General features: G+C 41.1%; 1 pseudogene across 1 annotated transcript in view; it reads left to right on the forward strand.

Annotated features, from left to right (window-relative positions):
* Nucleotides 1–15,103, forward strand: part of LOC148773944 (ferroxidase HEPHL1-like) — a 122,510-nt pseudogene that overhangs the window by 106,377 nt on the left and 1,030 nt on the right. The window contains exons 18-21 of the transcript XR_016036398.1: nt 696–836; nt 10,254–10,360; nt 13,616–13,838; nt 15,086–15,101. The product of XR_016036398.1 is annotated as a ferroxidase HEPHL1-like (transcript). The remainder of the gene's footprint in view (nt 1–695; nt 837–10,253; nt 10,361–13,615; nt 13,839–15,085; nt 15,102–15,103) is intronic.

The raw sequence follows: 15,103 nt of genomic DNA on the forward strand, positions 1-15,103 counted from the left end.
TTAACAGAAACGTGTACACACAACTTTCTGAAGAGTGCATGTCTCATGCAGATATCCAAATACTGAGAAATAGCATTGGATGTTTGCACGTGCCTTAGTGAAATCACCATATTGATCATAAATCAATATGTTTATGTTTTAATTTTATTGTCTTAGAAATTCCTTTTATACTCATTATTTCATTGCATCCTCACTATTATTATATTTACCAGATAATGAGCAATTTTAAACTAACCAAAGGTTACACACGGGGATTACAATGAAAAGTCACCACGTGTTGTGGATAGTTTTTCCTGGAGAGTATGTCTCAGCAGTAGTAAAAATGTAAGCATTTATTGAGTACTTACTATGTCTCAATTTACTGAAATTAGCACTTTACATATGTTACTTTATCTAATCCTTACTGTAACCCTTTGAGAAAGGTAAGACCATGTTACAAATGAGGAATTTGACTCAGGTAGGTTACTTGACTTATTCAAAGCCTCTCTAATAAGTAAGTGAAGGAGGCAGGATTTGAATCCAGATTGATCCAACTGCAAAACATGACATGATATTTAATGCTACCCAATGTCACCTGCTAAAGGAAATACACTAATAACAAGGCTAACCTTTGTTTATTTTGTCAAATACACGTGAATTACACCAGTGTTGAAAAGAGCAACGATAATGCACACAGACCTGTGTTTTGCCTTTAGGCCCAATGATTCACGCCGAGGTGGGGGACTCCATCCTGATCATATTTATGAACAAGGCCAGTCGGCCCTACTCCATCTCAGCCCAGGGTGTGGAGGACATGGATAGTGGGAAGCAGCTCCAAGTGCCTGTCACAAAGCCAGGTAACTGACCCCAGAGGTCTGCGCCATGCCGATGAGTACTCCAGGCTCAACTCCTTTATTGCTGATCTCTGAGGGGTCTTGGAAAGCTCATTGTAACATCATTACTCCATCATTACGTTCCACCCATTACCCCGATATGAAATTACTATTCAGCCAATGACTGTTTGTGGAGTTTCTAGGGCTCAATTAGAGACCTTAAAGGGTATTAAGACATAATAACAGCTAGCACATATTGAATATTAACCTTGTGCCAACTTTTAAATTTAGAAAAAAATGTAAAAACTCACTTATTCTTTTTTTTTTTTTGTAGTTAATTTATTTTTTATTGGAGGCAAATTATTTTACAATATTATATTGGTTGGTTTTGCCATACATTGATGTGAATTTGCCCCGGGTTTACATAAGTTCCCCCTCCTGAACCCCCCTCCCACCTCCCTCTCACTTATTCTTATAATAACTCAGGGAGGTAGACACTAACATATTTCATTGAGCCTGATACCACTCATTATAATGGCCATTATTACTTTGTTATTAAAGGAAAAAAAAATGTGCTGTCAGGACTTCTCTGGTGGTTGAGTGGTTAAGAATCTGCCTCCCAGTGCGGGGGACCTGGTTCAGTCCCTGACCGAGGAGCTAAGACCCTGTGTATAACTTAAGTCTGCACAACACCCCTACTGACCCTGAGCTCTGGAGCCCACGCACTGTAACGAAGATCCTGTGTGTCGTAACTGAGACCCAAAGTGGCCAAATACATAAATACACTGTTTAAATGCTGCCAATTAAACTTTAACATGCCACTGATGGAAAGATGCATCTTGGCATCAGATACGCTGCTGCTAAGTCACTTCAGTCGTGTCCGACTCTGTGAGACCCCATAGATGGAAGCCCACCAGGCTGCCCCATCCCTGGGATTCTCCAGGCAAGGACACTGGAGTGGGTTGCCATTTCCTTCTCCAATGTGTGAAAGTGAAAAGTGAAAGTGAAGTCGCTCAGTCGTGTCCGACCCTTAGCGACCCCATGGACTGCAGCCTACCAGGCTCCTCCATTCATGGGATTTTCTAGGCAAGAGTACTGGAGTGGCTTGCCATTGCCTTCTCCAATACGCTAAATCACATCCTGTTATTGATGGAATCTGGTAGTGGTACGTTTATTTAACAGGTGACTGAGGCACAGAGGTGGCTCAGAGGTTAATGCGTCTGCCTCCAATGCAGGAGACTCGGGTTCGATCCCTGGGTCGGGAAGATCCCCTGGAGAAGGAAACGGTAACCCACTCCAGTATTCTTCCCTGGAGAATCCCATGGATGGAGAAGCCTGGTTAGGCTACAGTCCACGGGGTCGCAAAGAGTCGGACAGGACTGAGCGACAGAACAGAACGGACGCACAGAGGAGTAAAGAGCTCAACCAGGACAGACGTTAGGAATGGTGGAGCCGGTGTGACCTCAGGACCCGAGCTCTCTACCATGCATTTCTCTCAAGATGCTTCAAATGAGTTTGGAAGAAAAAAAAAAGACAAGATGAATCATTTCAGCAATAATACAGATTATACATGTTGAAATTCTAAGTGGTGAAGGTTTTCAAGAATATATCTGAGAGGGTTGATAAAATTTCAGAGAAAGAAAATCCATGAAGCCTCGTTTTTGAACTGTGGTGCTGGAGAAGACTCTTGAGAGTCCCTTGGACTGCAAGGAGATCCAATCAGTCCATTCTAAAGGAGATCAATCCTGGGTGTTCATTGGAAGGAGTGATGCTAAAGCTGAAACTCCAATACTTTGGCCCTGTCATGTGACGAGTTGACTCACTGGAAAAGACTCTGATGCTGGGAAAGGTTGGGGGTGGGAGGAGAAGGGGACGACAGAGAATGAGATGGCTGGATGGCATCACCGACTCGATGGACATGAGTTTGAGTGAACTCCGGGAGTTGGTGATAGACAGGGAGGCCTGGCGTGCTGTGATTCATGGGGACGCGGAGAGTCGGACACAACTGAGCCACTGAACTGAACTGAACTGAACTGAACTAAGAAAAGCTTTATACAAGAGATAGAACTCTAATTGTTTTTTTAGTTGAAGTATATAGTTGATTTACAGTGTTGTGCCAAACTCCAAAGTATAAAAAGTGACTCAGTTATACACATGATATCACTTATATGTGGAATCTAAAATATTGCACAAGGGAATCTATCTACAAAACAGAAACAGACTCATAGACATAGAGAACAGACTTGTGGTTGCCAAGGCACAGGGCAGGACAGGGATGGACTGGGAGTCTGGGGTTAGTTCAGTTCAGTGGCTCAGTCGTGTCCAACTCTTTGCGACCCCATGAACTGCAGCACGCCAGGCCTCCCTGTCCATCACAAACTCCTGGAGTTTACCCAAACTATTGTCCATTGAGTCGGTGATGCCATCCAGCCATCTCATCCTCTGTTGTCCCCTTCTCCTCCTGCCTTCAATCTTTCCCAACATCAGGGTCTTTTCAACATCAGAGTCACCTCTTCGCATCAGGTGGACAAAGTTGGAGTTTCAGCTTCAGCATCAGTCCTTCCAGTGAAGGACTGATTTCCTCTAGGATTGACTGGTTAGAACTCCTTGCAGTCCAAGGGACTCTCAAGAGTCTTCTCCAACACCACAGTTCAAAAGCATCAACTCTTTGGTGCTCAGCTTTCTTTATGGTCTAACTCTCACATCCATACATGAGTACTGGAAAAACCAGAGCTTTGACTAGATGGACCTTTGTAGGCAAAGTAATGTCTGTGCTTTTTAATATGCTGTCTAGGTTTGTCATGGCTTTTCTTGCAAGGAGCAAGTGTCTTTTAATTTCATGGCTGCAATCACCATCTGCAGTGATTTTGGAGGCCAAAGAAATAAAGTCAGTCACTGTTTTCATTGTTTCCGCATCTGTTTGCCATGAAGTGATGGGACCGGATGCCATGATCTTAGGTTTTTGAACGTTGAGCTTTAAGCCAACTTTTTCACTCTCCTCTTTCACTTTCATCAAGAGGCTCTTTAGTTCTTCTTCACTTTTGCCAGAAGGATGGTGTCATCTGCATATCTGAGGTTATTGATATTTCTCCTGGCAATCTTAATTCCAGCTTGTGCTTCATCCAGCCCAGGGGTTCTCATGATGTACTCAGCTTATAAGTTAAATAAGCAGGGTGACAACATACAGCCTTGATGTATTTAAAAGATGCATTGAAAGGCGAGAAGATCTCACAATAAAATGAACTTCCATAAATTTTACACAGTTGAAATGTAGTTGTAATAAGTGTTAAGAGCCCCTGTTACAAAATTGATAGCAACCACATAGGTATAATACGGGGGAGTTACATTCCATTTTACCTCTTATGACTACATAATAATATTATTATAATACTATCAGTTCAGTTGCTCAGTCATGTCTGATTCTTTGTGACCCCATGGAATGCAGCACGCCAGGCTTCCCTGTCCATCACCAACTCCTGGAGCTTGCTCAAACTCATGTCCATCGAGTTGGTGATGCCATCCAATCATCTCATCCTCTGTCATCCCCTTCTCCTCCTGCCTTCAATCTTTCCCTGCATCAGGGTCTTTTCCAGTAAGTCAGTTCTTTGCATTAGGTGGCCAAAGTATTGGAGTTTCAGCTTCAGCATCAGTCCTTCCAATGAATATTCAGGACTGATTTCCTTTAGGATGGACTGGTTGGATCTCCTTGCAGTGTAAGGGACTCTCAAGTCTTCTCCAACACTTCAAAAGCATCAGTTCTTCAGTGCTCAGCTTTCTTTATAGTCCAACTCTCACATCCATACATGACTACTGAAAAACCATAGCTTTGACTAGATGGACCTTTGTCGGCATAGTAATGTATCTGCTTTTTAAATGCCATCTAGATTGGTCATAGTTTTTCTTCCAAGGAGCAAGTGTCTTTTAATTTCATGGCTGTAGTCACCATCTGCAGTGATTCTGGAGCCCAAACAAATAAAGTCTTTCACTATTTACATTGTTCCCCATCTATTTGCCATAAAGTGATGGGACCAGATGCCATGATCTTAGTTTTTTGAATGTTGAGCTTTAAGCCAACGTTTTCACTCTCCTCTTTCACTTTCATCCCGAGACTCTTTAGTTCCTCTTTGCTTTCTGTCATAAGGATGGTGTCATCTTCATATCTGATGTTACTGATATTTCTCCTGGCAATCTTGATTCTAGGTTGTGCTTCATCCAGCCTGGAATTTTGCCTGATATACTCTACATATAAATTAAATAAGCAGGGTGACAATATACAGCCTTGACGTACTCCTTTCCTGATTTGGAACCGGTCTTGTTTCATGTGCAGTTCCAACTGTTGGTTCCTGACATGCATACAGGTTTCTCAGGAGGCAGGTCAGGTGGTCTGGTATTCGCATCTCTTGAAGAATTTTCCACAGTTTGGTGGGACCCACCCAGTCAAAGGCTTTGGTAGAGTCAATAAAGCAGAAGTAGATGTTTTGGTGGAACTCTCTTGCTTTTTTGATGATCCAACAGATGTTGGCAGTTTGATCTCTGGTTCCTCTGCCTTTTCTAAATCCAGCTTGAACGTCTGCAAGTTCTCAGTTCATGTACTGTTGAAGCCTGACTTGGAGAATTTTGAGCATTACTTGGTAGTGTGTGAGATGAGTGCAATTGTGTGGTAGTTTGAGCATTCTTTGGCATTGCCTTTCCTTGGGATTGGAATGAAAACTGATCTTTTCCAGAAATGGTGTGGATCTAACAGAAGCAGCAGATGTTAAGAAGAGGTGACAAGAATACACAGAACAGAAGAACTATAACAATGCTATAGCAATTTCAATAAAGATCATTAAAGCAAAAATTTAAAGATGTAAAAAATAAGAAAAGAAAACAGTCTAATGAATCAAAAAGTTAGCAAGGTACCTGTCCAAGGATGGGGTTGTGGGAAGGAAAATCTTTACTGGTTACTATTCCAAATTCTGCCACTCCCTACTCCCAGTATCAAAAGCTGCTTCAACCTGCTTCAAGAAAGTTTTCATGAACATGTAAATGTCTATATACAGAGACAGAAGTAAATTTTGGAATCTTTTTATAGTGGACCATCGTGTAGCCATAAAATGACATTTAAGAAAGATTTAACAAACAAGTTTTAATGAAAAAAAAAGTTTTAAATTACACGGGAAAGACTTGTTAAGCAAAATACAAGTATAGAAGAAAGACCAGAAGGGAAATAAGCCAAAGTGTTAATAACGGTTTTATCTTCATGGTGGTATTTTAAACAGCAACGTGATCATCTTTTCTACTTCACATTTTTTTGTACTTTCTTCTTCCCTTCTTGCTTTGATGAAGAGGGAAATGGTTTAAAATGGATCCAAAAAAAAACTATTAAACATATTTATTTTTGATGGTTGAAGCAGCCTCAAAGGGAGCATATCAGGCATGAGGGTTGGGGTGGGGCTCTGGTAGGGCTGTGGGCAAGCTGGTGTGACCCCTCCTGGTGGATGTACCCTGATGGTGAAGAGTGACAAGGGACACAGTTCCGCTCCTCTAGGCTGACTGGACTTCTAAGAGTCCTAGATATGAGGGCTGTCAGAGTAGGAAGAAAAATGATTATAGATTGTGGCAATGGAGCATTTTTTCTTTTTTTAATGGGAGCCAGAGATATTCAGTCCCCACAGGAGTCTCAAATAAGTCTGAAAGGTTTGGGAGAACCCAGAGATTGGGGGTAGGAGCAAGAAACTAACTTAGTTCAGGCAAGTTGGATAAGAAAGTTTAATCAGGGCATGCATGTGATGAAGAGTACAAGTTAGCATTTTAAGAAAAGTAAGCTCCCTCGGGACTCTGCCATCTTGGATTGGATTGCGCTAATCTGCAAGAACTCCAAAATTGCAACTCGCTTCTGAACAACCATTGACAGGAGAATGTTGGATCCCACCAAAAAAGGATACCCCATGCACAATAAAGGAAAGAAATGGTATGGACCTAACAGAAGCAGAAGATATTAAGAAGAGGTGGAAGAATACACAGAACTACACAAAAAAGATCTTTATGACCCAGATAACCACGATGGTGTGATCACTCACCTAGAGCCAGACATCCTGGAATGTGAAGTCAAGTGGGGCTTAGGAAGCATCACTATGAACAAAGCTAGTGGAGGTGATGGAATTCCAGTTGGGCTATTTCAAATCCTAACAGATGATGCCGTGAAAGTGTTGCACTCAATATGCCAGCAAATTTGGAAAACTCAGCAGTGGCCACAGGACTGGAAAAGATCAGTTTTCATTCCAATCCCAAAGAAAGGCAATGCCAAAGAATGTTCAAACTGCTGCACAATTGCACTCATTTCACAAGCTAGGAAAATAATGCTCAAAATTCTACAAGCCAGGCTTCAGCAATACGTGAACCGTGAACTTCCAGATGTTCAAGCTGGATTTAGAAAAGGCAGAGGAACTGGAGATCAAATTGCCAACATCTGTTGGGTTATAGAAAAAGCAAGAGAATTCAGAAAACCATCTGCTTCTGCTTTATTGACTATGCTAAAGCCTTTGACTGTGTGGCTTACACCAAACTGTGGAAAATTCTTAAAGAGATGGGAATCCCAGACCACTTTACCTGCCTCCTGAGAAATCTATGTTCAGGTTAAGAAACAACAGTTAGAACTGAACATGGAACACTGGACTGGTTCCAAATTGGGAAAGGAGTATGCGAAGGCTGTGTATTGTCACCCTGCTTATTTAACTTATATGCAGAGTGTATCATGCAAAATTCTAGGCCGGATGAAGCACAAGCTAGAATCAAGATTGCCAGGAGAAATATCAATAACATCAGATATGCAGATGACACCACCCTTATGGCAGAAACTGAAGAGGAACTAAAGAGCCTCTGGATGAAAGTGAAAGAGGAGAGTGAAAAAGTTGGCTTAGAACTCAACATTCAGAAAACGAAGATCATGGCATCCGGTTCCATCACTTCATGGCAAATAGATGGGGAAACAATGGAAATAGTGAAAGACTTTATTTGTTTGGGCTGCAGAATCACTGTAGATGGTGACTACAGCCATGAAATTAAAAGACACTTGCTCCTTGGAAGAAAAGTCATGACCAACTTAGACAGCACATTAAAAAGCAGAGACATTACTTTCCCAACAAAGGTCCGTCTAGTCAAAGCTATGGTTTTTCAGTAGTCATGTATGGGTGTGAGAGTTGGACTATAAAGAAAGCTGAGCACTGAAGAACTGATGCTTTTGAAGTGTGGTGTTGGAGAAGACTCTTGAGAGTCCCTTGGACTGCAAGGAGATCCAACCAGTCCATCCTAAAGGAAATCAGTCCTGAATATTCATTGGAAGCACTGATGCTGAAGCTGAAGCTCCGATACTTTGGCCATCTGATGCGAAGAGCTGACTCATTGGAAAAGACCCTGATGCTGGGAAAGACTGAAGGTGGGAGGAGAAGGGGATGACGGAGGATGAGATGGTTGGATGGCATCACCGACTAGATGGACATGAGTTTGAGTAAACTCTGGGAGTTGGTGATGGACTGGGAGGCCTGGTGTGCTGCAGTCCATGGTTCACAAGGAATTGGACCCGACTGAACTGAAGCCCCCTCAGATTTCCTCTCTCCTTCTTCTCCCCTTCCTCCATCTTCTTCGTCTTCTTTTCATTATATCACTCAACAAACATTTACTGAGCATCCTCTTTTTGTTGAGAACTTGGCTTCCAGGTGGGTGGACAATGGATTGTTTCAACTTTAATAACCCACACTTGCATTTAGAAAGTCACTTGCATTTAGAAAGGTAAATATCAGCTGTTTATCTTGTGATTACCAAGGCATGGGGTAAATCATGGAAACTAGACCTAAGATGATATTGCTAACCAACTGCTTCATGAACAAACACAGACCAAAGTTTCATGCAAGTCTTCATTACTTTTGCTTTGTGACTCAGATTCAGCTATAAATTGTTTGTCCTTATAGGGTGAGGATGGGACTCAGATAGTTCAAAAGGAGATAATTTAAATGAGCCTTTTACAATGTGATTATCTTGATAACTCATGAGTAATATATAGTTACTCTGCAAGGCTCTGGGCCAGTCGCAGGCGATTCACAGATATGGGGCCTGACCAGAGGGAGTGCATGCGTTTGTTGCTAGCATACGTACAAACTAACTCTTGCATGGTGGCTCAGATGGTTAAGAATCTTCCTGAAACATGGGAGACTTATGTTCGATCTCTGGGTTGGAAAGATCCCGTGGAGAAGGGCATGGCAATCTAATTCGGTGTTCTTGCCTAGAGAATTCCATGGACAAAAGAGCCTGGTGGGCTATAGTCCATGGGGTTGCAAAGAGTCGGACATGCCTGAGTGACTAACACTTAGGGGTTTCCCAGGTGGTGCTAGCAGTAAAGAACCTGCCTGCCAATGCAGGAGACATAAGAGACATGGATTTGATCCCAGGGTCAGGAAGATCCCTTGGAGGAGGGCATGGCAATCCACTCCAGTATTCTTGCCTGGAGAATTGCCATGGACAGAGGAACCTGGTGGGCTATAGTCCATTGGGTTGCACAGAGTCGGACATAACTGAAGCGACTTAGCATGCACACATGTATACAAACTAACAATTATTGACCGACCTCAACGTGAGGCACTTTCCTAGATATTTTATTTCATTTAATCCTCACAACAGTTTGAAAACTGGGTTGACTAATCTACTTTACAAATAAGGAAACTAAAGGTCTGTGAAGGTTCAGTAGCTTGTCAAAAGTTAAGTGAAAACCAGGCATGGGTCTGGAGTGGGTAGCCATTCCCTTCTCCAGGGGATCGTTCCTATCCAGGGTCCAAACCCAGGTCTCCTGATTTGCAGGCAGATTCATTACCATCTGAGCTACCAGGGAAGCCCTCACTTTTCAAAGGTCAGTGAGGTAAAGTAGCTTGTCAAAGGTTGAGTGGAAACAAGTCATTAGGGTTGAGATTTGAAACTAGGCCTCTCTGAGTCTCTCTGGTTCCAGCTAGATCTCACATGCCTGCAGATTAGAATTGCCTGAGAAGCTTAAGGAATATATTTGTACACCAATAGTAGATTGCTGATATTCTAATTTCATTGGTTTGGGATGAGGTATGAGCAGTGAGGATTTACAGTGCTCCCTGGTGATTCCACAAGAAGCCAAGGCTGAGGCCCGTGGCAACTCAAGTGCGCGCAAGCATAACTCTTGGGAAGGAGATAAGAAATTTGAGGAGAAAAACCATCAAACTAGGATGGAAGGCTATAGCCTGAAATGAAAATCTGTCATGGTGAACCTGCAGAAAGTCAACGTATGAGTTTAACAGGAACATTTCTATTGAATGGGTAATTCTCCCCAGCAGTAACTTTAATCAAATATACAAAGAATCTGTTTGTATTTCTTCAGGTAAATTGTCTGGAACAGAGATCACATAATTAAAAAAATTTTTTTTCTATTTCTTCTTGTTTCAGGAGAAATAAAAACCTACAGATGGAATGTCCGTAAAAGGTCTGGTCCAGGGCCATCTGACCCAAATTGTATTCCATGGGTTTACTATTCAACAGTAAACTTTGTGAAGGTAAGGTGGAGAGAGCTGCCAAAATGCTCCAAGTGATATGGTTTTCAGTTGACCATTCAAGTTATCACAATTACGGTGGGTATATATGAAGAGGTGTATTGGTTTCAAGCAGGGGTCTCAAACTATGGCCATGCCCATTTGTTTGCATTACTGATGATGAAGTTGAGGAGCTGTGATGGAAACGATATGGTTCACAAAGTAAAAAATTCTTGCTATGTGAAGTGAAGTGAAAGTTGCTCAGTCGTGTCTGACTCTTTGTGACCCCATGCACTATACAGTCTATGGAATTCTCCAGGCCAGAATACTGGAGTGGGTAGCCTTTCCCTTCTCCAGGGGATCGGCCCAACCCAGATCTCCCTCATTGCGGGCGGATTCTTTACCATCTGAGCCACAAGGGAAGTCACCTGCTATATGGCACTTTACAAAAACAAAGTTTGCTGGCCCTTGATCTAAAGTGTAGGGGAAAAAAATAAGATCTCAAATTACTAAATTTAGAACTTATAAGGAAGTTTGAAGCAAGAGAAGATACGCAAATTAGATAACCAAAAAAATAAATATATATTTTAATTTTTAACATGGTTTATGATGTTACCCAATTTTAAAATCCTTACCAGTACCATCAGGGCTCAGGAAAGAAAACAAACTCCACAAAAACTTAGTAACTGAAACTACAAACTATTTGAATGATAAATAGGCTAACTTTACTTAGAAATTAAAGGCAAAGATTCAGTATTGAACTTGAGTCAGATATGAATGTATAAAACATCTAGTCTTGAATTATATCTCATAATTGAAGTCCAAACTAAGGTCATATCTGATATAATTAGTGTCTTTGAGGTGTACTGGACAGCACAAGAGTTCAGGAGAAACATACCAGACACTTGAAAAAAAAACAAAAACCAAAGTAGAATCATGGGAAGTCCACAAACAAATATTTATTGAGCTGTTGTGATGTGCAAATGACCTCACCAAGTACTATGAGGGCTGAAAATATTCTTGTCTTGAAGGACTTTATCATCTTTGGGGGAAATAATACATGTGCACATCCATAATTATATCACAATTCTGAATCTGGTGACTTTTGTAGGACAGGTTCGATCCCTGGTCCGGGAGATAATATCCCACAGGCTGCAGGGCGGGGTCAAAAACCAAAACGCTCTTACACTAGAAGGATGGTGGATAGAATGAAGAGAAAGTCACAGAACGAAGAGACACCGTGAAGGGGCAAAAATGTAAGATTTGATAGCAAATGAGATGGGACGACCCTGGCGGAGGAAATGGCGACCCCCTCCAGTATTCTTGCCTGGACAATTCCATGGACAGAGGAGCCTGGCGGGCTACAGTCCACAGGGCTGCCAAGAGTCCAACATCACTTAGCGACTGAGCACACACGCGCGCACAACGTGGGGCACAGTGAGGACACTGAAAATCACGACCTAAGTGACAGGGAATATCATAGTGCTACTGACAGAAACAGAGAATTCAGGAGAAGGACACGGGGAGGGAAATACTAACATTCACCCTAGAAAGGCTTCTTAGCATATGAATTGTTGCAGGAGGCTTCCAGGTGGAATATTTAAATAGGCAGATGGAAATGTGGGAGTTCAAAAGAAAGCTCAGGGCTGAATAACTCGATATGAAAGTCATTCATGGGCTCATATCAGTTCCCAAGAAAACTTTACCCATAGAAAATGAAATATAAGATTTGTATATAGTTATACATACAATCCCACTTGGGTATCACCTCACACTGGTCAGAATGGCCATCATCAAAAAGTCTACAAATAATAAATGCTGGAGAGGGTGTGGAGAAAAGAAAACCCTCCTACACTGTTGGTGGGAATGTGAACTGGTGCAGCCACTTTGGAGAACAGGATGGAGGTTTCTTAAAAAACTAAAAACAGAGTTAGCATATGATCCAGGAATCCTATTTCTGGGCATATAACCCAGAGAAAACCATAATTCAAAAAGATACGTGCAATGTTCATAGCAGCACTATTTACCATAAACAAAACAGGGAAGCAGCCTAAATGTCCAGTGACAGATGAATGGATAAAGAACATGTTGTGTATATATATACACACACACACTCAATGTCTGAATATTACTCAGCCATTTAAAAAATGAAATAATACCATTTGCAGCAACATAGATGGAACTAGAGGTGATTACATTAAGTAAAGTCAGTCAGACAAATATTATGTGAAATCACTTATATGTGGAATCTAAAAAAATGACACAAATGAACTTACTTACAAAATAGAAATATGCTTACAGACATAGAAAACAAATTTATGGTTACCAAAGAGAAAAATGAGGGGTGGGGGATAAATTAGGAGTTTGGGATTAATAGATACACACTGCATACAAAATTGGAGAAGGAATTGGCAACCCACTCCAGTATTCTTGCCTGAAGAATCCCAGGGACAGAGGAGGCTGGTGGACTACAGTCCATGGGGTCACAGAGTCGGACATGACTGAGCACACACCACCACCACATACAAAATAGAGAAACAACAAGGACTTACTGTAGAGCACAGGGAACTATATTCAATATCTTGTAGTAACTGATAATGGAAAAGAATCTGTAAAATAATATATATATGCATATATATATGCATAACTGAATCACTTTGTTGTACATCCGAAACTGATACAACATTGTAAATCCACTATACTTCAGTTAAAAAATATAGTCTCACTTGGGGCTGGCATGCGGGGATGACCCAGAGGGAGGATAAAGGGAGGTGGGAGGGGGGTTCAGGAGAGGGAACTTATGTAAACCCGGGGCAAATTCATATCAATGTATGGCAAAACCAACCAATATAATATTGTAAAATAATTTGCCTCCAATAAAAAATAAATTAATTACCTAAAAAAAAAAAATGCTCTGGCGGCCAAAAACAAAACAAAAAAATATATATATAGTCTCACTTGAAAAACACACAGGAAAATAGAAATAAGCATTCATTTATTCAACAAACATTTATGGCACACCTTCTATGTAGTAGATAGCCGGGCTCTGGAGACTCAACAATAAGTAAAGACCACAGCCTCAGCCCTCATAAAGCTCTCAGCAAATTTTTAGAAATAATCTTAAATTTTAGCAAAGATCGCCCTGATTCTTCAGGGTTTCTTAGTACTTATTTCACGGTCAATTGTCTTTTAGTCTTTTTTGCAATGATTCTTACAAGCAACTAATCTGTGTTATTAAATTATTTAAAGCTCTTCTAATTCACTTTATTTTTCTTTCAGGATACATACAGTGGTTTGATGGGTCCTCTGATTACATGCAGGGAAGGAGTGTTGAATGAAAAGGGAAGAAGAAGCGACGTTGATTATGAATTTGCTCTCTTGTTTTTGGTATTTAATGAGAATGAATCCTGGTATCTGGATGACAATGTTAAGAAGTATCTTAATAAAGATCCACGCGATTTTAAGCCCTCTGATGATTTTGAGGAGAGCAACAAAATGCATGGTATATCAGAGGTTTAAAAAGGAGACCCTTGTTGAGATAAGTCCATAGAAATCTGTGGAAGGTCCCAGCCTCCTTCTCTGAGCCCTTCTCCATTCCCACGGGCACCTTGACAGAAGACAGTCCTCCAAAGCTTTCCTTCAGAGGGAACCAGCCAAGCCACTGACTGGCTGCCAGCAAGGCCTGGACCATCTGCTTAGGCAGCTGTGTCTCTGAATGCTGGGATCCCTAAACTATAAGACTGTAAAGTAATTTCTAGGAAATGAATGATCACTTATTGGTATATTTCTCTAAGAATACAGGATAACCTGTACTTGATCAAATTTAAGGGCCTGGTTTAACTGTCCCTAGAACTTGAAACACTATCACCAAATTTCTGTTTTAATGTGTCTGTTATTTAATTCTTTGAAATTTAAGGTACTTCTTGTTTTTTAAGTGGAAGTAATGTGTTCTAATTGACATATCTACACACTCTCACCAAGACCTACTTTTGACCAACAGTGTGCAAACAGATAGGTCCTGCCAAGATAAGAAAGCTAGTTAATTGCTAACATTGATTAGAATACAGCAACTGATTTCTGATTCAGCTACTCTCTCCCCTACAATTCTGCCTCCCTCTATACAGAGTCGGACATGACTGAGCAACTTCACTTTTCACTTTCACACATTGGAGAAGGAAATGGCAACCCACTCCAGTGTTCTTGCCTGGAGAATCCCAGGGACGGGGGAGTCTGGTGGGCTTCCATCTATGGGGTCACACAGAGTTGGACACAACTGAAGTGACTTAGCAGCAGCAGCAGCAACTTGCCCCAAGCTAGTTCTCAGAAAATGTAATATTAATTGAACCTTTTAATTGGTTCAATTTTGATTTCCATAAACTTGATTCTCCATGCTTGTGTTCAGTCAGCTGTAGAATGGTATAAATCTGGGGACCCCACACGTGAGTCTGTAATCCACTCCATAAAAAGACTATTTCAAATAAACAACCAACCAACCAACGTGTACTGCTATCCAAGAGACAGTTTTTAAAACCAAACTTCTATTTCTCTTTTCTTGCTCTTTTTTATAAAGATTTCTTACTAATTTGAGTTTTGGGTCTAAAATGGTGGGGCCATTGGTAAGTGTGAGTGGGATGGTTACATGTTTATCAGGCAAATGAAAATGTTGGTGACATAAAGATCTTGAATTGTTTCTAAAACCAGATTAAGGAATCATCACTAATGAGAGGCTGTTTCCTTTTACCGTCTTAGCTATTAATGGGAAGATTT

Source organism: Moschus berezovskii, chromosome 25 (assembly GCF_049115385.1).
Source record: "Moschus berezovskii isolate FMDL1 chromosome 25, NW_MosBer_1.0, whole genome shotgun sequence".
NCBI lineage: Eukaryota > Metazoa > Chordata > Mammalia > Artiodactyla > Moschidae > Moschus > Moschus berezovskii.